General features: G+C 47.3%; 1 pseudogene; it reads left to right on the plus strand.

Moving 5' to 3' along the window:
- The first annotated feature begins 486 nt into the window (after positions 1-486).
- The window catches only part of LOC148335963 (uncharacterized), a 30,186-nt pseudogene continuing 7,054 nt past the window's right edge, over positions 487-23,618 (plus strand).

The following is a 23,618-nucleotide window of genomic DNA, read 5'->3' on the forward strand; positions in this document are numbered from 1 at the left end:
TATATATATAAATATATATAAATATATATATAGAATATATATATATATATATATATATATATATATATATACATATTGCAACTAGCTTGTGGAGACATATTGGTGCATGTCAACAATTAATTTCATTGATTTTGCAGAACAATGTCATTCAGGACTGCCTGGCCAGGCTAAACGAACGACTTCGGTGTGCCCTCAAATACAAGCCACCTGATATTGACTATTTAGAATACATAGTGATCCAAGAAAGAACCTTTATGAATGCTATGGAGAATGTAGCCCTACCTAGTGGTATTCATGATGCCATCGAACATCTGAGCTACTTATTTGAGGAGCGGAATAGACTTCCCTCCTCAAATTTGGTGGTTAGGCGCATGGGTCTCAATGGACGATTTAAACTGCAGGTCACAAAGGCTCTTTCGTCTTGGCCTCCCTGCCACATATGTAGCAGACATTCTTGGTGTGTGAAGAAGAACCAGCTACAGGAGGATGTGGGAGTATAATATTTATGTTAGAGACCTGTATTCCACCATGACTGATGATGCCCTTGATACTGTGGTGAGAGCCATCAAATTGAGACTCCCTCATGCTGGTTATTAGATTGTCAAGGGGTGTCTTGAAGCAGAGGGTCACTGTATACAATGGACCAGACTAAAGGCCTCGACGCATTGGGTGGATACACAGGGCATCTTATCAAGACGAACAAGTATGGGCTGTGTTGTTCGTCGAAAATACAGTGTTCAAGGCCCACATTTTCTGCAGCACATCGACACCAATCATAAACTAATTAGGTGAGTTAATCTGATCCTCCGCTTTCATCCACCGGGCGAGTAAACGCAACTATGGTTTTGTGCACCACTACATCCAACACTTGCACCATTCTCATGGAAAGACTCTCCCTGCTAGAGGGACGTGTCCGCCAGCTAGAGCAGAGTAATGTGGTAAGCGTAAATGTGGCGGACACGACTGTTAGCACGGGTTGTAGCCAACCTGCTAGTCCGGTTAGCATTGGCCGTAAACGACTTGCTAATCGCGGTGAGCCTGTTAAGACACATAGCAGTTCCATTCCACCTCGGTCTCATGGCTCCCGCACTTTAGTGACAGGTGACACCATTACCCGCAACATTAACCTTGAAAATCCAGCCACAGTAATGTGTATTCCTGGGGCCAGAGCACCCGACATAGAAGCTAATCTTATGGAGCTAGCGCGCAAGACACCTAGACACCAGCGCAGTGCAAACAACGCCAGCTATTCAGATATAGTGATACACGTTGGCTCCAATGACACTAGGATGAAGCAATCAGAGATCACAAAGAAAAACATAGCAAGGACTTGTGATCTCGCCAGAAAGATGAGTCGGCATCGAGTAATTGTCTCTAAGATAAGATAAGATAAGATAAGATGTCCTTTATTAGTCCCACAATGGGGAAATTTGAGGTGTTACAGCAGCAAAGAAATAGATCACACAGAGTCGGCGGCGTAATGTAGCCGTTAATGTATAACATTAGCAGCAGACATTCATAAAAAGCATGCAAATATACACAGTATAAACGTATCTAAGTGTAAGGAAACACTCCTAATGCCTGTCCATTATACAGAGGGGAAAACGCTGTAATGATAAAAACTACTGAATGATTGAAAATACTGCAATGACAAAAATATTGCAATGATAAAAGTAATGTAATGGTAAGAGTACTGAAATGATAGAAAAGTACTGCAATGATAGAAAATACTGCAATGATAAAAGTACTGTAATGGTAAAAAGTACTGCAATGATAAAATATACTGCAATGGTAAAAGTACTGTAATAGTAAAAGTACTGCAACAATAGAAAAATACTGCAATGATAAAAGTACTGCAATGATAAAAGTACTGTAATAGTGAAGGTCCTGCAATGGTAGAAATGCTGCAGTGATAGAAGTACTGTTATAAGAATACTGTAATGGTAAACAAAATACATCATTGGTCAATATTTAAGTACACCATTGGCTGAAAGTACAGTAGTAGTGTATATTGCATCCTAGGACTGCACAATTGAACTAATGCCCTCCCGTTTGTAGGCCTGACCCAATGTTCTTGTTAAAAAGTCTGACAGCAGTCGGCAGGAAGGAGCGGCGAAATCTCTCTTTGGTACAGCGAGGGTGTAACAGTCTATCACTGAAGGAGCTGTGGAGTGTTCTCAGAAAGTCATTGGGTGGGTGGGCTTGGTTGTCCAGCATTGATGACAGTTTTGCCGTCATCCTCCTGCCCCCCACTGAGTCCACAGAGTCCAGGGAGCAGCCCAGGACAGAGGTGGCCCTCCTCACTAGTTTGTCCAGTCTCTTTTTGTCCCGGCCCGAGATGCCTCCTGCCCAGGAGACCACTCCATAGAAGATGACTGATGAAACCACCGAGTCATAGAAGTTCCTGAGGAGTGTTCCCCAAACGCCAAAGGACCTCAGCCTCCTGAGTAGGAAGAGTCTGCTCTGACCCTTCCTATAGAGAGCGTCTGTGTTGTCGCTCCAGTCCAGTTTATTGTTCAGATGAACACCCAGGTACTTGTAAGTTGAGACCCTCTCAACGTCTGTTCCTTGGATATTCACTGGTGCAGGTGGAGAGTGCCGACGCTTGCGGAAATCCACCACCAGCTCTTTGGATTTCCCAGCGTTGATTCTGTGGCGGTTCTGCTGACACCAGTCCACGAACCCCTGCGTAACCCCTCTGTACTCCCGATCGTCACCGTCAGTGATGAGGCCGACAATCGCAGAGTCATGAGAGAACCTCTGTAGGTGACAGGTTGTGGAATTGTATTTGTAGTCTGAGGTGTAGAGGGTGAACAGGAAGGGAGCCAGAACAGTTCCCTGCGGCGCTCCCGTGCTGCAGAGGAGCACGTCAGACACACAGTCCTGTGTCCTCACGTACTGTGGCCGGTTTGTGAGGTAGTCGTGGATCCATGTGATGAGGTGGTGGGCCACTCCCGCCTGCTCCAGCTTGTCTCCCAATAAGGCGGGCTGGATGGTGTTGAAAGCACTTGAGAAATCAAAGAACATGATCCTCACCGTACCCCCCGCCTTCTCCAGGTGGGAGAGTGAAGTGTGGAGCAGGTAGATGATGGCATCATCCACACTGATGCCAGGCTGGTATGCGAACTGGAGTGGGTCCATTGAGGAGCTGACCAGGGGGCGCAGATGGCCGAGGACCAGTCTCTCAAGGGTCTTCATCAGATGATACGTCAGCGCCACTGGTCTGAAGTTGTTGAGCTCCTTCGGATGGGGTGTCTTTGGAACCGGAACCAGGCAGGATGTTTTCCACAGCTGGGGGACTCTGCCCAGCTTCAGGCTCAGGTTGAACATGTGCTGGACGATTCCACACAGCTGGTCTGCGCAGGATTTGAGGAGCTGGGAGCTAATCCCATCTGGGCCTGCTGCCTTCCTCGCCTTCATCTTCCTCAGCTGGTTCTTCACCTGAGATGTTGTGAGGAACAAGGCTGAGCAGGAGGAAGTGGTGGCTGTGTGATGAGGCTGGGAAATGGAGCCTGTGAAGAGAGAGGGGAGAGAGTCTGTAATTGTGTCTGTTAGACCATCAATGTCCTCACCGTGAGCTTCGCTGAATACCTCCCACACAGTTGTGTTGAAACAGTCCTTTAAGGCCTCCTCGGCTTCTCCGGACCATCGCTGAACTGTGCGTGTCACAGCTGGCTGCCTGCGGACCAGAGGTTTGTACATAGGCAGGAGAGCAACCAAGTTGTGGTCAGCTTTGCCCAGCGGGGGGAGGGGCAGTGATGTGTACGCCTCCTTGGGGTTGGCATAGAAAAGGTCCAATATTTTATTGTCTCTGGTGTGGCAGGTTACATATTGTGTGAATGAAGGCAGAGAGGAGGAAGGAGAAGCATGATTGAAGTCACCAGAGATAAGGAGCAAGGCATTTGGGTGCTGTGTTTGTAGCCTGCTCATAGCTGCAGTCAGTACGTCACAGGCTGTCTCACTGTTTGCAGAGGGTGGCACGTACGCCGCCACCGCGATCACATGACTGAACTCACGCGGTAAATAGAACGGACGCATGCTAACAGCTATCAGCTCAATGTCCCGACTGCAAAGTTGTTCCTTAACAGTTATGTGCCCAGGGTTACACCATCTATCATTAACAAACACAGCCAGCCCTCCCCCTTTCCTCTTACCGCTCTCCAGTGTCCTGTCCGCGCGTAGTATTTGGAAGCCGTCCAATTCCACGACGGCGTCCGGCGTTAGCTCTGTTAGCCACGACTCCGTGAACACCAGCAAGCTAGCCTCCCGGACAATCCTCTCGTGCCGAGTTAGCACTGTTAGCTCGTCCATTTTATTGGGGAGGGATCTAACATTCCCCATAATAACGGACGGGAGGACGGGGTTGTATCGTCTCCTCCTTGCCTGGCGTTTTGCCCCCACACGACATCCCCGTCTCTTCCTCCTCAGCTCGCGGGGGATATCGGGTCTCGCTCCGGGAGCCGACGCGGGGTTAGCACGGAGTGCTAACAGCGGAGCTCTTGAGTACACGATCGATCCGTAGCTCCGAGTTTCGTCTCCGGACACGATCACTCAAAAAACAGCCCCCAACAGCAGTAAAACCACTGCAAGTTGTATGTCCATTGCTGAGATGAGGTAAAAATAAAATAAAACAGGGTAAAGGAAAAAACACACGAAAAAGGCTCACTCGTGAGCCACGCTGCTGTAAACAGGCAGCCACTCGCGCGGTGCCGGAACAGGCCCCTTGCCTGCGAGAGGCAATGATGAGAGGTTTAGTAGATTATTCTCGCTAAATCGGTGGCTGGCTAGTTTTTGTAGTGAGCAGGGACTGCAGTTTATAGATAACTGGCCTTCTTTCTGGGGCCGACCCGACCTGCTGAGGATGGACGGCCTTCACCCTAACTGGGAAGGCGCCATCACTCTTTCTAGAAACGTAGATTATTGTTTGAGCCTTCCATGACTATTCATATTAGAGCAGGTCGGGTTGCAGGCGAATAGTGAGCCTGTAAGGAAGGGTATGGAGTCTGTAAGGCTAGAGCTAACTAGCGCTATGCTAGACTTAGACAACACACATAGCTTTTCTTCTAGATGTGAGCGCTACACACCATATGCTGTTACATCTCATACTGATATAATTTCTACTGAGGTGGCAATACATGATGGGTTTAAGCATTCCTCCTCGGTCGGTTTTATCGACGACGAACTGTTCTCTCAAAATAATAGCACTCGAAAGCTGGTAAATAACTATCGGATTCCGACCGTCGGAAATTCTCGCCGCGTTTATAGTTGCTCGAGGTACAATCCGGGACCTAGGCAAGGCAATCTCCTTAATATTATGACCAGGAGTCCTGTTGCGCGGAATAACTTAGATAGACCTATTTTACTGAAACTCGTTTTTTTAAATATTAGATCGCTTTCATCGAAAGCCTTGTTAGTTAATGACCTTATTAGAGACCATAATCTTAACATGATTGGTCTTTGCGAGACCTGGTTAAAACCGAATCAGTTTTTACCGCGAAATGAGGCTTCGCCTCCAAACTTCGTGAGCTCGCATGTTGCGCGCCTCAAAAGAAAGGCGTTGGTGTAGCCCTCATTTCCGAATCTAATCTAAAACTTAGTGTTCGTCCTAGCAATTCCTTTAAAACGTTTGAAGTTCTCATTTTGCGATCCACAGCCGCGCTGCCGTTTTATCTTGCCGTTCTTTATCGTCCGCCTGGCTCTTACTCAGGCTTTTTAGATGAATTTTCTGAATTTGTAGCTGATTTAGTAACTCATGCGGATAATATACTTATCATGGGCGACTTCAACATTCATGTGAATCTCCCGTCGGAACCACTTACCGTGGCGTTTCGGACAATAATTGATATGTTTGGTTTCACGCAAATAATAAATGAAGCAACGCATATAAATGGTAACACGTTAGATTTGGTATTAACCCGAGGCTTAGCATCCTCAAAAATAATTGTATTACCATATACTAGTGCTATATCTGACCATTACTTTATCAAATTTGAAGTCTTGGCTCATTGTCATCGTTCTGACCATAATCAAAGCTATAGCAGCCGCAACATTAGCTCCTCAACCACCGCTGCGCTCTCTGAGCTACTCCCTTTAGCAACTGCTTCGTTTCCTAATTATATTGGTACGATTGATGATCTCACAAACAACTTTAATGTCGCTTTGTTAAATGCGCTTGACTCCGTCGCACCTTTAAAAACTAAAACTCGTCCAAAGAGGCTTACTCCGTGGTTTACAGAGGAAACACGCATACTGAAACGGTCTTGTAGGAAGCTTAAGCGCAAATGGTGTGCGACCAAACTTGAGGTCTTCCGTCAGGCATGGTGCGATAGTTTACTAATATACAAAGAAGCGCTTGATCTAGCCATAACTAATTATTGTTCTAGATTAATTGTCTTACATAAAAACAACTCTAAATATTTATTTGATACCGTAGCAATGCTAACGCAACAGCATCCAACCTCGGATAGCTCTTCCTATTCAGCTCACGATTTTATGCAATTCTTTCCTCAGAAGATTGAGTGTATTCGTGATGGGATTAAAGACAATGTTCTTAAAATTCCGTCGAATTCCGCGATAAATGGTGTTAATAGGTACATTAGGGCTGATAACTGTCCGATAACCTTATGTCAATTTAAAAAAATATCTCTTGAAAGCCTAACAAAATTGGTTAGTGCGGCAAAACCGACAACTTGTGTGCTCGATCCGCTTCCTGGCAAACTAATTAAAGAACTGTTTACGACCCTAGGACCGTCTGTTTTAAATATAATTAATCTATCGCTTACCACGGCTATAGTATAAAGGATAATGTAATCATGGCAGTCATGATCTAAACACAGAGCAAAGGGTAGACTGATAGGAGCCACCAGCATGACTTTTGTTGTTCCGGCATGAAAGTCCATTGTTTCAGAGGTGTCTCGTTCACACCTCCTTTGTTGCAGCCTTGATCCAATCTTCCTGCATTCATCTCCTGAGGGTCTTGTCATTAGCATGGTCCAAACTTTGGTTACACTTAAAGGATTTCATACATTTGACTATTGTTGGAGTTTTTAACTTTAAATGTACCAAAAGTTTACCAAAATAGTTCGAATTAATTATCTGACTCCATTAATGGTTAACCAAACACAACCTCCATTCATCCAACAATTATGCGCGCTCGTTTTGAGAGAAAGATGACCAGGATGCCGGCAACTTTACACGGGAGTGGATTTATTCCTAACAGGAGATCTAGTACAAAGTCTGAGAGGCCAGGTTACAGCAACCAACAGGAACCCCCCCCCCCCCCCCCCCCCTAAGTTGCCCAGGATCATTTATACATTTCAGCAAACAAAGCCAAGACTTCCTACTCTTCCCCTATTGGCTATGTGTCATCTGCAGTTAACTTTAGCTTTCTCTTAGTGGACGTCTTCTGCCCGCAAGGTGACGTGTCGGCTCTTCCCACGGTGCGCGCCATGGCAGTTGTTTGTGCGCTCCACTGCCGATGAACCACTGGATCTGTTATTCTGCTCTCACGGTCGACCGTGTGACCATCTCACACAACAACAGCCGGGTGGCCTTGATCGAAGTCCGGGACCCTTCGCGTCTGCACACTCAGTTCTCCGACGTGCGGCTCATCCTGCACAAAACATCTGCCACCCATGCATTTCACACAACCTGGCCTGACCTTTTCTCATGCATTGATTTAAAGCCCAATCAGTATATATCTTTCTTGTATTAAACTGAATACATGTCACTTGTAGTCAAGCTTATAAAATCCTTTAATCCCTCTCATGGCCTCAGCGAATTGAGGCCATCACCCCCGCCAAAATAATAATAGAAAAATAATAACAGTAAAAAATAAAAAATGTAGAATGATATCTAAAATTTATTCCCTATCATGGCCTCAAACAACTGAGGCCATTACCACTTACTCCGCTGGACCCCATGGACCTTCTGTTTGCCAGAGGAACCGGCTCTGGGTCCGACAGGGGGATCATGTACTTGCCACTCGGTGGCAGCGGGCCCAAGGTGCGCTCGAGGGTTTTAACTGTAAGAGATCTGATACAAGGTATACAACAACATCTGCAAAGCACCATAATTAGCCGTAAATACTGCCACTGAGATTAATATAGAGCTAATCAGACCTGTCCATTTAGCAAAGACATTCAACCATCCTGACCACATTTCCGAATCTACACCTGAATGTTCTTTCATCCTCTTGTTCAAAGTTTGCAAACCTTCCAATGCCTTGGTGAGACGCCCATCCGGTGCCGTGTTGTTTGGGATGAAACTATAACAATGATCCCGAAATATCCCGCACACTCCTTGTTTTTCAGCCAATAACCTATCTAAAGCAATCCTATTTTGAAACATTATCAATAAAGTTTTTGACAATTGTTTATGTACCGCCTCAAATTGATCCCAATTTAACTGGTCCAAATCTACAGGTGTCACACTCACCGGCATAATTAAAGTCACCAGGGCACACCTGCCAGAGGCATTGGTCGGCAGCCTGTCGGATAGAAATTTTCCACCATAACACAACCAGACGTCTGCACGGGAAAGCGGGGGTCCTGCTGGAAGAGACACATTCGTTTCACACCAATCCCGCGGTATTTGTCCAATTGTGTGTCCTGCTCCATTCAACTTCAAACACGTAAAATTTTGTGATTGAATAATTTCGCATATATACCAACCTCGGGCTCTTGGTCACAAATTTTATGAAACAATATCACCTGTGCGTCTGTCAACCTATCCGAGCTGTCCTCCCGTTCCTCGTACATGACCGTCTGGTTGCAGTGGTACTGTAACATCACAATTTTTGTCTCCCCTCCATCTGTCTAAAAAACAGTCTCATAGATTAGAAGCAAACATACTAAAAGCGTAGAAAGCAAGCCTATCATTCAGAAATAATAAGGAAAAGGACAGCCGTGTCCATTTTTATGTATGATTTGTATGTGTTTCAATTGGTCAGTATCTCCCCCTCTCTTGACCTGCCCATCCGGGCGGTCAACCTTCAGGCTCACCATATCGGGGAAAGAACTCCGGTGCGGGTTGAAGTTGTGTGTAATAGAACCACTGACAACCTTTTGTATCTAATTGCACCGTATTTTCATTTGATAAATGCTTTCTGTTTAATTAATGTTTAACATATTTAGTAAATATGAACCTGCTAAATGAAATATTTGACCTTCTGTCCCGTAAGTGTTTACAATAATGCCAGCAATCGTTATACAATCCTTCAAAAAAATGCATGCTAAATAATCGCAATAATACCATAATTAATTGTATTCAATCACCTTTTTCAATTTGTTTGTGAAGCTTGTGTCAGTCACTTGAATAATATATTTTAATTAACGTAAACCCACCAAATATTATATCTATTTCAATTCCCAGACTGTTGTAATAGCTTTCTTCGAATATAATCTAGACCGTGTCATCCTCACAGGCATTGACCCCAGAAACAATTCTCCAACGTATACATTTAGTTTTGCTGATAATCACCACAAGCAGTGTTGGTTCGCAATAATGTCCTAATGATATCCAGCTAATATGGCACAACACTAGAATCTGGCTTCGCAACATGGGCAAATCATTCCTGAATTAAATAAAATTTTGTTCACTGAGTTCAAATATCTAACTGTGTTTAGAGATTACAATTTAAGCCTCGAGCTAACGCTCTAATTTTGACTGTTTTTTGACAAATATTTAAAGCAACCCAAATGAAATAGTAACCATTTATGCTTAAAATAAAAAATCCCAAAACTATAATAACGCAGATACCAAATTAAACCTTTTTTTTTTTTTTAACGGGAAGAATGGGTGCTCTCCAAGACATAGACAGCTCCAAGACCGCTGCAGTCTTCACCTCCCATTGTCTCCCGAATGCTTCAATCCACCTCCAGGCCGTGCCCACACTGCTTCTGTCAACTGGGGAGGGTGTAGAGACAGTAAAAACAATACACACACACAGAATTACCTCTTCCGAGTGACCCGTCTTGTGAAATTTTGGATGTTGCCGAAACCGAAGAATTTGTAGTGGGTGTTAAAATATGATATTCTGATAGTGACGCGGAGTATTCAACAACTATGGGGCCTAGATCTTTTGTATGATGATGTGCATCAATATTCAATGTGATTTGTGGCTCGGCGAAAGTAAACAATTCATACCATTTCCGCTGCTCAGGGACAAGGCAGGCGTACGAGGCAACGCCGGTAGACATAACAAATATATAATCCTAATGGAAGATCTACTCCTGACTAAATTTAGATGAATGCATTTTGATAAACCAAACCATGTGTGACCACATGTACAATGTAATGTCAATTGGTGAATTGAATGGGTGGAGGTTGCTACACCACTCAGACCAGAGCAGGAACAGGGCATACCCACCGCGGGAGGATGGGAACCAGGTTTCAGAGCTGCCCTCAGATGTTTCAGTTTAGTTCAGCCACTGGGAAGGAAGAGAGCACGACATATGCTCCCTCCGAAGGATGTGCACAGTCAAGTTCAGTTCCATCCAGAAATGCCACTCAAATTCCAGTGTTCGTTCAGTCTAGGGCAGTGACTCAGGCAATCTCGAGAGTCCACAAGGCTCACTGGGAGATGCGGAAGGAGCTCATAGCTCGCCCTAATATCCAGCACCATCGAAAACTTGTCCATCCACCGTCCCCGGAATGCAGGGACCTGCCAGTCCTCGAACGCTGAAGCTCCGTGGCCCCCTGTCATGGAATGGGGTACCAGCGGGTTGGTGTCCATAGTGCGTTGGGAGTGGGTAACGGTGGCGCCCCCTGCGCTGGTGGAGCTCTTTGTGACAGACATGGCACCGGACCAGAGGATGAAAGATTCCAGAAAGTGTCTCGGTATGGACAGCTCATCACCCAGTGACCCCACACCCTGCAGCAAGAGCACACCCCACTCACAACCCCCGTCTATAACCACCCCTACCTCTGTTACCGCAATCCCGACCTCGTTGACCGCCCTGCTATGGACAGCCGGTCTGCTGTGGCGCCGCGTCACCCGAACCTTGCCTACGAGCAGCAGAAGTGGAAGGAACAGGTGCAATGGGACCTGTAGTCGTCAACGGCTGCATTAGATCCTCCCCTCCCTTTTTTTTTTCTTTTAATCTCTTTTGGCCTCCTAAACCTGCAAGTACAACAATTTTTAGTAACGCTCCTTAATCCAATCCCATATTTTCCTTTTCTGATGTTGTGCAAAATTATGTACAAAATGTGCTCTACTTAGACCGATTAGCATTTTTTCATTGATGGACTGTTTCGCATGATGTCTGCACCCGGAAGGGGCACGCCCATGAGGACGGCCCACTGGAACAGCTGTGTAATGACGACATTATTGGACGGGTCACTTCCGGAAGGCTCACTCCATTCACGTCTCGTCCTGGCCACATAGACCAGGCCTGTCTCCTCCCCTCCCCATCTGAAAGACACAGCAACATCGGCCCCAACGGGGCCAGAAATACTCTGATGCACGGCACGGCCAATCTCACCTGAGGTGTCCCCATTCAGCCGATGACCATCATGCTGGTCTGTAAGTCTGGCCTCGGCCTCAAGTGAGGACAGTTCCTGACAAGTAAATTTTGTCCCGAATGTAACTCTCGCATCCCCCTACGGAGGACCTACCCTTGAATTAAGTGAGTAATTTTTCATGAAAACAGCGCAACTGCCCCACTTAACTGACATTAACTTCAAGTATCACTGCTGTGGTGCCATATTACATGGAAACGTCTAAACAATCCAACAAAATTTTGCCCTATCCTGGACTGGGTGTGTGTTATCTAGTCGTGCACCCAATGTGAATCATAAAACCTGCTGGGCACAAAAGCAGGCTAAATCAACAACTATATCTTATTCTCCCTCTTTGTTGAGGAGAACCTCCGGGATGGGCGTGATGAGGCGCTATTTGAAGCGTTCTCCGCGTCTTCTGGACACACAGGTCACATGTCCCTTCAAACCTGTGGAGAGAGCTGGAGGAGTAGCAATTGCCAGTGAGAAGGGCCAAATTACCTCCATTCTGAAACTTTCAGTTTTGCATACATTTTGTGTAATAACGTCAATGAACCATTCACTTGATGCTTGAATTTAATTACTCCAATCTGTCACCAATAATAATTTGGAAATCAATACTCGGGAGTGCAATAGGGATTCAGGTTGATCAGGCCTGTCCGCCCATTGCACCCTACGTACTGTAAGGGCTTGTCGGTGCACTTAATCAGGTTTCTTTCCTGAGGCCGCCCGTCCCATAAACACTCACTCAAACCACATAGACAAACAAACACTTTTTCTTTCACACTTTCATTCACCTCTAGGTATCTAATTCCTTACCCAAAAAGATAATTTCCACTTTCCAATTCCACGCCGAGACCCCTCCCTTGGCGCGTCCGCCTTGATTACACTAAGATTTGTGCTGGCAGATCCTTAATTTTGCCTCAATTCAGCCAGCGTATGCCGAAGTTTACAACTGTGGTTCTCTTGATTTTACCATTCAGTCCCCGTGATGTTGTTTCTCCTGGACGTGGCTGACGATCCTGCACCTGTGACGTCAAACACCTCATAGTTGTGGATGTTAGCAGTCTGGCATTTATGGAAATGCTGTCATGTCCCTTAAAAGTTGTCATGTCAGAGTTCGCGTCGTACAGTCATAAAACATCTGTCTTCCACCTTTGTCACATTTAATTCACATCAGTTAATAAATCATCTACAGAACTTTTTAATCCAACTTTATATTTGGTAAACCAATCTCCTATCAAGGCTCATATTTTCTTATGGGGAACACAAATTCCTCTTTATTTATGCCAATGGATCCTTAAAAATTTTTCTTCATGCCACATCACAAGGAGAATCAAATTAACAATAACCTACAGAGAGTAGGCAGCAAAGAAAGTAAACAAAACTATCGTAGACCAAACAACCAGCTATGTTTATCAGCCAAAGGGAACACAGACACACACACACACACACACAGTGAGGAGATGAGTGTCATGAAAAGAGACAAACTGGGCTGTGAAGGGATGGGTTGTATGGAAACAAACATAGGGGCCGCGGGCCACTCAGGGCCTCAGTGTTTTCCCCTCCTATTTGTCTGGAATTCATAAGGGAAAAAATATTAACTCGGAAAAATCAAAAGTAAAATAAATAATATTATCTGCCAATAGAACAGGAACATTTTACGTGACCAGATTTAGAAAACTACTAAAATAATAGTAGGCCCATATCAATGACAATAGTCTCAAAATAAGTAGTCCTAACTAAACTTGTCAATTTTCAAACTGTAATATTCAGAACAGTATTCTTAAAACGACTCCACTCTGGATGGCCGCAGCCACGTGCTAACCAGCCGAGCCGAGCACCAACAAGCAAAGTGAGCTCAATCAATAATATAACAAAACTGGAATAACTTTTGCCATTTTCTTTTTGCCTGGAAACCCCTGACATACATGATTGACTACAAATATACGCCAAAGGTTCAACGACCAGTACAATATCACCCTTTACCAATCTTGTCACTTGCACAACCCTCCACAACATTCAACATCTCCTTTTTCTCACGTGCCTCTCCTTCTTATCCACTTTCACAACCTTCTCAACCTTTTCTTCCAATTTTATGTTTGCCAATGCTGTCGCCACTGTCGCCAATTGATGCACACTACGTCTGTCCTCCTCCACCATTGCCAATTCTTTTTCCATTTTACCTTTCCGAATCCATTTAGCTTTATCTTTTGCCCCTATTCAATTGTTTGATGTCATTCAAAATTTTCCTCTCTTTCTATTGCACCTGCTTAGCCAATTTAATCATATCCCATGTGGTCATCCATTTGTAATTTCAACAACACCTTCCGATACCTCTCTTTTGCTCTTTCTTTTTGTTTGTTTATCTTTTTTCTCCTCAATTCCACTCGTTAATTGCGTCTCCAACTTCACATAATGTCCATCAATTTCTTGCCTCACACCATCACTTTCATACAGTCCATAGGAACCGAGCCCCATATCACACTTATCTCCACTCCTCCTGAACAATCCACTCCCGTGCGTCCCAGCCAAATATCAAACAAAACAGTCCAAATTATATCACACCAATCACACTGCTTACACTTGCACACAAATTGCGATACATAAATCCCAGATTTTACACCGTATCAATACCACATATAGTCTCAGACTATTTTTGTAATAAGTAAATCCCAGATTTTACACCTTATTATGACTTCGCGATACGTAAATCCCAGATTTTACACCGTATCAATACCACATATAGTCTCAGACTATTTTTGTATTAAGTAAATCCCAGATTTTACACTTTATTACGACTTCGCGATACGTAAATCCCAGATTTTACACCGTATCAGAACCACAAATTTAGTAATAAGTAAATCCCAGATTTTACACCTTATTACCGTGATACGTAAATCCCAGATTTTACACCGTATCACCGTGACACGTAAATCCCAGATTTTACACCGTGTCACAATCCACACTTTTAATATTTAATTTCCCAATTATCCCCGTTTTCATCTGTTACATTTATTTTTCCCCAATTGTGCAGAATTCAGACATGTAGTAACAGGTATTCTGCTTACCTTTTAGATGTGGTACCACCAGAGGAAAAAAGGTCTAAGTCGGGATTTCCTTTCCGTTCAACAAGTCGTCACTTGGTGTGGATACGGGTCCCTGACCCTGGGTCCCAGAACCTGTGGTTCTCTTATTCGAAGTCTGTGGATTTCTTTTGTAGTCCTCTCTACTATTAAAGGAATATAAGAGTTTGAGCTGAACATAGTTCATTAGATGTTGCTGCATCCAGTGTATGGAAGTGTGAGATTGTAAAGTGCTGAGCGTGTGACTGGTGGAGCGGAACGGTGTGTGGGGTGCAGGAATGTGCAAGAATGGAATGTTTTAGAAGCAGACGGTGCTGAGCGAGACGAGATGACTCGGGGGGCAGTGGATGAAGGAGCAGCCATCAAAAGATCACACGCAGGAGGAGCCACGGGATTCGGCGGGGGAGAAAGACCAATGAGAGCAAGCTAAAGTTAACTGCAGGATACACATAGCCAATAGAATCATGCCAGGATGCCTTTGTTGCTGTGCCATTTGCATATTGTATAGTATGAATCATTACTGGGCAACTCGGAGGTAGAGTACGTCTGCTGGTGGCAAGAGAGGCGTACAGAGTTGTATTGAGAGGGACCCGAGACCCAGGTGCACATGTAATCAATAATAATCTGTGTATTAGGAATAAACCCACTCGTGCGTGAAAATCCCGGCTTCCTGATACCTTTCTATTGCAGAACGAGCGCGCATATTGTTGGATGAGTGAGAGTTGGGTAAAGTCACAAATTGGAGTCAGATTACTAATTTGAGTTTACATTGGTTTAAAATTAAATTCTAACATTGATTTAAAGCTAAATTCCAACAAGTACCAGCAGCTTTTAGGACCGCCGTTATCCGACCGTTACTTAAGCAACCAAACCTTGACCCAGAGAGTCTCAACAACTATAGGCCGGTTTCAAATCTTCCGTTTATTGCAAAAATTCTTGAAAAAGTCATAGCGCAACAACTTAATGAATATATGAGTGCTAATAATCAATTTGAAACTTTCCAATCGGGTTTTACAGCCGACCACTCTACTGAGATGGCCCTTGCCAAAGTTACTAATGATCTTCTTATAGCTGTGGACCTCATCAATATTACTCTTACTCGATCTTAGTGCCGCTTTTGACACCGTTGATCATAACATATTATTAAAACGCCTTGAAACGTGAGTTGTGTTGGAATTTATCTTTAAATCAATGTTAGAATTTAATTTTAAACCAATGTAAACTCAAATTAATAATCTGACTCCAATTTGTGACTTTACCCAACTCTCACTCATCCAACAATATGCGCGCTCGTTCTGCAATAGAAAGGTATCAGGAAGCCGGCATTTTCACACACGAGTGGATTTATTCCTAACACACAAATCTACAACTTGAGTTTGGGTCCCTCTCAATACAGCTCTCTCTGTCTTCGCTGTTCAGCATTAATTTATAGACACAATATGCAAATGACACAGAGACAAAGGCATCCTGGCATGATTCTATTGGCTATGTGTATGCTGCAGTTAACTTTAGCTTGCTTCTCTTGGTCTTTCTTCAAGTGGTGGCCCCTCCTGCTTGTGGCTGAAGGGTCCAGTTTCTTGTGCATCCCTTCCCCCTCGAGGTATCTGTCTGCGCCAGGCACCGACCTAAAACCTCCCAAACCTCACATTCTTTCACTTTCTTTTTCCAACTTCACCAGCCACACACACAGCATTCCACAGAATAACAGTGACACAAGATGCAGGACATCGAATAAAACTAGCCAGGTTTAAACTCTTCCACTCCTTTAGTTGGCATTTCAGGTTTAGCGCTTTCTTGGTTTAATTCGTATCTGTCGGAGAGGACGCACCGTGTAATTCATGGCAATGCGACTTCGGATCTTTGTAAGATCACATGTGGAGTTCCGCAGGGAACGGTACTTGGACCTCTATTGTTTAGCATCGACATGCTACCGCTTGGTGATATTATACGGAAATATAACATTAGTTTTCACTGTTATGCTGATGATACGCAGTAATACATGCCGTTGGTTATAACCATACCGCGCGACTGCTATAAATTAGAGGCATGCCTTGCCGAAATTAAACAATGGATGTCTTTCAATTTTTTGCGTCTTAACTCAGATAAAACCGAGATGCTCATCATTGGACCAGCGCGTCATCTGTACCTTTTCAAAGACACCACTCTGAGTATCGATAAATGTAATATTACCCAAAAGGATTCAACAAAAAATCTTGGTGTTATATTTGACGCAACTATGTCATTTCAAATGCACATTAAAAATATTACTCGAACTGCGTTTTTTCATCTGCGTAACATTGCTAAAATTCGCCCAATTCTATCAACGTGTTACGCGGTAATCTTAATCCATGCGTTTGTTACGTCTCGCCTCGACTATTGTAACGTTTTGCTCTCGGGTCTCCCCATGTCTAGTATTAGAAGTCTGCAGTTAGTTCAAAATGCAGCAGCTAGACTCTTAACTAAGACGAGAAAGTTTGATCATATTACTGTCAGGTTTGCTCGCCGGTGGGCGAGGAGGTGGGTGGACCCAAAGAGCGAGGAAGCAGGGAAAAGGGTAAACTAAAGGGAATTTATTAAATTAATCAATGAGGACAAATAACATGGCGTGGACAAACAACCGTGGCAGGGTGCAAAATGACTATGACGAACTAAACTTGACTAAACAGAACAAAAACCGAGGAACGAAGACAGTGACAAAAACTAGGGACAAGAGCGGGAGCAAGAGCGGGAGCGAAGCGAGAACATGAGCGTGAACGAGATCAGGGAGCGGTCGTGACAGTCCAAATGAAGCAGCAGGAGAAATGTTCCGACCATGGGTTGTCGGAGTGAGGTGTTTAAATAGTCCAGTCAATAGGGGAGCAGATGGGAATCAGGTGTGTTGATGATAACGGGGAACAGGTGCGTGGCTGGTGAGACAGAGTGCTGAGGGGAAACGCCCTGACAAACATAAACAAAAGTGCACATGGTAGGAAGGTGACAAAAACAATAACAAAAGCACATGCAGACGAAAACAATGACAAAAACCCCTGTCATGCCCGACGCGGATCATGACAGTACCCCCCCCTTAAGGGACGGATTCCAGACGTCCCACAAAAAGAAAACCATGTCCAAAAACGAGGGTGGGCGGCAGGGGTCGGGCGGTGGGTCAACGACCCGTGATCGAAACCGGTCTGGCGGATGTCCGGGAGGCCAGACCAGCGAGTCCTTTCGTGGCCATTCAGGCGGCCGTCCGGGTGGCCGAACCCGCAAGTCCAGTCGTGGCCATTCGGGCGGGCGTCCGGGAGGCCAAACCAGGGAGTCCGACTGTGGCCATTCAGGCGGGCGTCCGGGAGGCCCAGATCGCCACATCGAGTGCGCCGCCGAGGCTGAGACGAGAAGCGGCGGTGGGTCGAGGGGCTCAGCCGAGGCAGAGGCTTGGAGCGGCGGCGGACCGGACGCAGCCGAGACAGGAACTTGGAGCGACGGCTGGTCGTCCAGCCCCGCCGAGTCAGGAACGTGGAGCGGCGGCGGGTCGTCGAATCCCGCCGAGTCAGGAACGTGGAGCGGCGGCGGGTCGTCGAATCCCGCCGAGGCAGGAACGTGGAGCGGCGGCTGGTCCTCGAGCCCCGCCGAGACAGGAACGTGGAGCGGCGGCTGGTCCTCGAGCCCCGCCGAGACAGGAACGTGGAGCGGCGGCTGGTCCTCGAGCCCCGCCGAGACAGGAACGTGGAGCGGCGGCTGGTCCTCGAGCCCCGCCGAGACAGGAACGTGGAGCGGCGGCTGGTCCTCGAGCCCCGCCGAGACAGGAACGTGGAGCGGCGGCTGGTCCTCGAGCCCCGCCGAGACAGGAACGTGGAGCGGCGGTGGACCGTCGGACGCCGCCGAGGCCGTGACGAGAAGCGGCGGCGCATCGTCGGACGCCGCCGAGGCCGTGACGAGAAGCGGCGGCGCATCGTCGAAGGCCGCCGAGGCAGAGTCGAGAGGCGGCGGCGTGTCGTCGTCCACCACCGAGGCAGGAGCCAGGAGCGACCGTGGGTCGTCGAGCGCTGCCGGGTCAGGCCCTTGCAACGGGCGCAGGACAGGCGCCGTCGGATCCTTGACCGGAAGCGGACGCGGGACAGGCTCCGCCGGAACGTGAGCTTGGGGCGGACGCACAATGTGCTCCGCCGGAACGTGAGCTTGGGGCGGACGCACAATGTGCTCCGCCGGAACGTGAGCTTGGGGCGGACGCACAATGTGCTCCGCCGGAACGTGAGCTTGGGGCGGACGCACAACGTGCTCCGCCGGAACGTGAACCTGGGGCGGACGCACAACTTGCTCCGCCTGAACGTGAACCTGGGACGGACGCACAACGTGCTCCGCCGGGACATGGACTGGGGACGGACGCACAACGCGCTCCGCCGCGACCTGGACTTGGGGCGGACGCGGAACGTGCTCCGCCGCCACATGGACTTGGGCCATCGGCAGGGCGCCGGAACGGGGCTCAGCAGCTGACGAGGAGCCGAGACGGGGCTCAGCAGCTGACGAGGAGCCGAGACGGGGCTCAGCAGCTGACGAGGAGCCGAGACGGGGCTCAGCAGCTGACGAGGAGCCGAGACGGGGCTCAGCAGCTGACGAGGAGCCGAGACGGGGCTCAGCAGCTGACGAGGAGCCGAGACGGGGCTCAGCAGCTGACGAGGAGCCGGGACGGGGCTCAGCAGCTGACGAGGAGCCGGGACGGGGCTCAGCAGCTGGCGGGGAGCCTGAACGGGGCTCAGCAGCTGGCGGGGAGCCTGAACGGGGCTCAGCAGCTGGCGGGGAGCCTGGACGGGGCTCAGCAGCTGGCGGGGAGCCTGAACGGGGCTCAGCAGCTGGCGGGGAGCCTGAACGGGGCTCAGCAGCTGGCGGGGAGCCTGAACGGGGCTCAGCAGCTGGCGGGGAGCCTGAACGGGGCTCAGCAGCTGGCGGGGAGCCTGAACGGGGCTCAGCAGCTGAAGGGGAGCCTGAGTGGGACTCTGGAGGCTGCAGCGGACGAGGAACCGGCACGGGGGGCTGCCGCTGACGAGGAGCCGGCACAGGAGGCTGCCGCGAACGGGGAGCCGGCACTGGAGGCTGCAGCTGATGAGGAGCCGGCGCTGGAGGCTGCAGCTGACGAGGAGCCGGCGCTGGAGGCTGCAGCTGACGAGGAGCCGGCACTGGAGGCTGCAGCTGACGAGGAGCCGGCACTGGAGGCTGCATCTGACGAGGAGCCGGCACTGGAGGCTGCAGCTGACGAGGAGGCGGCGTGGGTTGCTGCAGCTGACGTGGAGGCGGCGTGGGTTGCTGCAGCTGACGTGGAGGCGGCGTGGGTTGCTGCAGCTGACGTGGAGGCGGCGTGGGTTGCTGCGGCTGACGTGGAGGCGGCGTGGGTTGCGCAGCTGACGTGGAGGCTGCAGCGGGCCGGGCGCAGCAGCCGGGCCGGGCGCAGCCGAAACGGGGGAACTGATCCCTATCAGCCTGCCGCCATAGGGAGTCAGGGGAACGGGAAACATGAGGGACTGTGACTACTGGTGCTGGTGAACGTGAGCTATGAAACGCGAGGGGAACGTGACTAGGAGCGGAAACAGACTGTGGACGTGGTGAACGACGTGGCCGTGATCTACGTGATTTGGGACGAGGTGAATGACGTGAGGTAACGTGGGAGGTGGTCTCAAAACGGTCAAAAGAAAAAGGTGACGGAAATTGTTCGGGGGGAGGAAAGTGACAGATCCTAACGGAATCTGTGTCATGCTGGGCATACAACTGGTCATAAATGTATTCAAAGTCATCCTCGTGATCTGAGTCTACTATAATGTGAGGTGGTGTAATTGCATTGCGCTCAAAATCTTCTTGGTAATCTGAATCTATAATAAAATGGGGAGGTATGACAGGTGGGTAATCCTTAACATTATCATGAAACGCAGGGGAGAAAACCGGTGGGGAACGAAAAATAGAACCTACGTGAAGGACGCGGGATTGGTCGGCAGGCTGAGGGGGGTAGTCCGAGCAGCGACGACGATGACGTCGCCGAGAGCTTCCCGCTGGGTCCGTGGTTGGTCGGAACATTCTGTCAGGTTTGCTCGCCGGTGGGCGAGGAGGTGGGTGGACCCAAAGAGCGAGGAAGCAGGGAAAAGGGTAAACTAAAGGGAATTTATTAAATTAATCAATGAGGACAAATAACATGGCGTGGACAAACAACCGTGGCAGGGTGCAAAATGACTATGACGAACTAAACTTGACTAAACAGAACAAAAACCGAGGAACGAAGACAGTGACAAAAACTAGGGACAAGAGCGGGAGCAAGAGCGGGAGCGAAGCGAGAACATGAGCGTGAACGAGATCAGGGAGCGGTCGTGACAGTCCAAATGAAGCAGCAGGAGAAATGTTCCGACCATGGGTTGTCGGAGTGAGGTGTTTAAATAGTCCAGTCAATAGGGGAGCAGATGGGAATCAGGTGTGTTGATGATAACGGGGAACAGGTGCGTGGCTGGTGAGACAGAGTGCTGAGGGGAAACGCCCTGACAAACATAAACAAAAGTGCACATGGTAGGAAGGTGACAAAAACAATAACAAAAGCACATGCAGACGAAAACAATGACAAAAACCCCTGTCATGCCCGACGCGGATCATGACAATTACCCTGATATTAGCCAATTTGCATTGGCTTCCGGTCCACTTGAGATGTGATTTTAACTGGTGAGGAGGGCCAGCTCTGTCCTGGGCTGCTCCCTGGACTCTGTGGACTCAGTGGGGGGCAGGAGGATGACGGCAAAACTGTCATCAATGCTGGACAAACCAGCCCACCCACTCAATGACACCCTGAGAACACTTTACAGCTCCTTCAGTGACAGACTTTTACACCCTCGCTGTACCAAAGAGAGATTTCGCCGCTCCTTCCTGCCGACTGCTGTCAGACTTTTTAACAAGAACATTGGGTCAGGCCTACAAACAGGAGGGCATTAGTGCAATTGTGCAGTCCTAGAATGCAATATACACTACTACTGTACTTTCAGCCAAGGGTGTACTTAAACATCGACCAATGATGTATTTTGTTTACCATTACAGTATTCTTATTACAATACTTCTATCACTGTAGTATTTCTACCACTGCAGGATGTTCACTATTACAGTACTTTTATAATTACGGTATTTCCTATCATTGCGGTACTTTTACTATTACAATACTTCATCATTGCAGTATTTTTCCATCGTTGCAGTACTTCTACCATTATAGTACTTTTATCATTGCAGTATATTTTATCATTGCAGTACTTTTACCATTACAGTACTTTTATCATTGCAGTATTTTCCATCATTGCAGTACTTTCCTGTCATTTCAGTACTCTCACCATTACAGTACTTTTATCAGTGTAATATCTTTATCATTGCAGTATTTTCAATCATTCAGTAGTTTTTATCATTACAGTGTTTCCCCCTCTGTATAATGGACAGGCATTAGGAGTGTTTCCTTACACTTAGATACGTTTATACTGTGTATATTTGCATGCTTTTTATGAATGTCTGCTGCTAATGTTATACATTAACGGCTACATTACGCCGCCGACTCTGTGTGATCTATATCTTTGCTGCTGTAACACTTCAAATTTCCCTATTGTGGGACTAATAAAGGACATCTTTATCTTTATCTTTACAAACACTGACATGCCCGACGCGGGTCATGACAGTCTCAAACTAAATTTACCTGGGGGCCACTAGAGGCAGACTCTGGGTGAGGCTGGGCCGCATCAGGTTTTCCGCAAGAAAAAAATAAAAAAAATCTAATCTTCTCAAACGTCTTTATTTTTATTTTTTAACACAAAATAAGATTTAAAAATAAATAAGGAATTAATAAGAAAATAAATAAGGAATTAATAAGAAAATTAATCAGTAATAAATAATAATAATAATGAGTCAAATGTCTGTATTAACAGTTCTTTAATCTTCTTCTGAACATGAATTGTCCTGAACATGAGTGGAACATTCATCAATCAAACCCCTACTAAAACATCGAAAAAAAATTACAATCCTACCCTCGTTTTAAAGCTGAAGATGTGCCCAACAATAATCCGCGGTTCAATTTTATCCACTGTGACCAGGTAATCCTGCATTTTATAATTAGTCCCGTCTGTGGTAGTGCTGACGCAAAGCTCCGTCAGACTGCACATCCTGTTCGCGCATGGGTCTCCTGTCAATCAAATCAAAATCTTGTCAAATAGCAGAGATCCTAAGCATAAACCAGAGTTCTGGGATGAGTAGGCCTACTTCTGTAGTTATAAAGCTTTAATTACAGTGTAATTAAAGCTTTATTGTCATGACCCGTGTCGGGCATGTCAGTGTTTTTGTTGTTATTTTCTTCCCTCCTTCCTGCCATGTGCTTTTTCTGTTTATTTTGTCAGCTGAGTGGGGGCGTTTTCCTCAGCACCCGCCCTCGCCAGCCACACACCTGCTTCCCGTCAATCATCACGCACCTGATTCCCATCTGCTCCCCTGATCACTCTGACTATTTAAGCCTCCCAGACCGACAACGCAGTGTCGGGTCATTGCCGCACTTCGCGTTTGTTTCCTGCCAGGTTCATGCTCTCAGCCCTGGTCTCCTGTCCCTGTCCGCTTAGTTTGTTCCCGTCTCGTTTTCTTCCTTGTCCTTCTGCCAGTTTAGTCACGTTTAGTTGGCCTTTGTTATTTTTCACCCTGCCACGTTGTTTGTCCCTGTTGAGCCATTCAATAAATCCCCTTTAAGTTACACGTTCCCCTGCTTCCTCGCTTTTTGGGTCCTCCCCCCTCCTCGTTGCAAGGCGATTCTGACAGCACAACTGGCCCAGATAGCGGAGCAGGTGGCCTCGATAGCGGAGAAGAGCGCCGCCGAGGCACCACCGCGGGAGGCCAAGCTGGTGGAGAGCGTGAGGCAGGTTTCCTCGCTGCAGGTCCAGCTGGCCGACAGAAAGCAGGCTGAAAGGGGTCACGCCTCCACGTCAGCTGCCGCAACCCACGTCGCCTCCACGTCAGCTGCAACAACTCACGTCGCCTCCACGTCAGCTGCAGCAACCCACGTCGCCTCCA

Source organism: Idiotropiscis lumnitzeri, chromosome 5 (genome assembly GCF_059441095.1).
Source record: "Idiotropiscis lumnitzeri isolate Australia: NSW breed Sydney's pygmy pipehorse chromosome 5, RoL_Ilum_1.0, whole genome shotgun sequence".
Taxonomy (NCBI): domain Eukaryota; kingdom Metazoa; phylum Chordata; class Actinopteri; order Syngnathiformes; family Syngnathidae; genus Idiotropiscis; species Idiotropiscis lumnitzeri.